This window comes from Pteropus vampyrus, unplaced genomic scaffold (assembly GCF_000151845.1).
Source record: "Pteropus vampyrus isolate Shadow unplaced genomic scaffold, Pvam_2.0 Scaffold300, whole genome shotgun sequence".
NCBI classification, from domain to species: Eukaryota; Metazoa; Chordata; class Mammalia; order Chiroptera; family Pteropodidae; genus Pteropus; species Pteropus vampyrus.
In genome coordinates, this window is record NW_011889081.1 from 156,575 (window position 1) to 157,970 (window position 1,396).

The 1,396-nt window shown below is 42.0% G+C and overlaps 1 non-coding gene across 1 annotated transcript; it reads right to left on the reverse strand.

Moving 5' to 3' along the window:
- Window positions 1–865: 865 nt before the first annotated feature.
- Window positions 866–984, reverse strand: LOC111730071. Its single transcript, XR_002776549.1, has one exon. It is a non-coding gene; the product is annotated as a 5S ribosomal RNA (ribosomal RNA).
- Window positions 985–1,396: the final 412 nt, after the last annotated feature.

Here is a 1,396-nt window from a genome sequence, read left to right on the forward strand (position 1 = left end):
GTTTGACTTCTTTCATACAAGTATAATATTTTCAGTGTTCATCTATCTTGTAGTATGTATCAATACTTCAATTCTTTTCATGGCTGAATAATACTCTATGGACTAGATAGACCACACTCTATCTATTCATCGGTTGATGGACATTTGGTTAATTTCCACCTTTCAGGTATTGTGAGGAGTGCTTCTATAAGCATTCATGTACAAGTTTTTGTATGGACCTGTGAACTAGTGAAATTACTGGATCCTATGGTAATTCTATGTTTAACTTCTAGTTTTGATACCCTACATTTCTACTCAGGAATCACCCCTTACTCATGCTCTTTCCCCATGGTTTGATCTCAGGCAGTCAGCTTATCCTCACCCCCTTCTATAGGACTGATTGAGGGATGGGTACTTGACCAAGGTTGACCCAAGGAAGAGAAGTCCTGTGGCATTTGCAGAAATTCAGCTCATGCTTACTGCTGGGTGAGCCAAGGTGATAAAACTCAAGTCTGGAGCTGCTGGAGGCCATCATCCCAGAGAGGAGAAAGCCTGCCTGAGAATGAGCCAACGCGGAGAAAAGGGAGGTCCCTCAAGGCATCATCAGAGGAACCAGGTTCCATCATGACTAACAGGAAAGCCCTACCCTCTGGAATTTTCAGTTTTGTAAGATTTGTTTTTATACAACTTAGTTTTGAGTTCAGACTTTTGTTGTTGTCGTCCAACTATTATATATGGATGCTCAGACGATACTGATGGGTTGAGTGGGCAAGGACTGTTTTATTTATTTTATTTATTAAGTTTTTTTAGGCGAGCCAACCCTTGGTTGACCTCACAGATTGCAAGGACCTTGTCTGCTTACAATCCCTTGTTTTTTTATTTTTTACACCTACAGCACCTGGTCTTCCTAGGTGGTCTCCCATCCAAGTACTAACCAGGCCCGACCCTGCTTAGCTTCCAAGATCAGACAGGATCGGGCTTGTTCAGGGTGGTATGGCCGTAAATGGGCAAGAATTGTTTTAATTTAAATTTTGTAATATACCATGAATACTATATATGCAGCTGTGAAGGAAATTTTATGTGTCAACTTGACTGGGCCACAGAGTGCCTAGATATGTGGTTAAACATTATTCTGGGTGTGCCTATGTGGGTGTTTCTGAATGAGATGAACAGTTGAATCAGTAGACTAACTAAAGTAGATCGCCCTTCCCAATGCAAACTGGCCTCATCCAATCAGTCAAAGACCTAATAGAACAAAAATACTGAGTAAGGGAGAATTTGCGTTTCTCTCTCTCTCTCTCTCTCTCTCTCTCTCTCTCTCTCTCTCTCTCTCTCTCTCCCCACCCCCCACTCTTTCTGCCTATCTTCAAGGTGGAACAGTGGTCTTCTGCGTTTAGACTAGAACTCACACTATCAG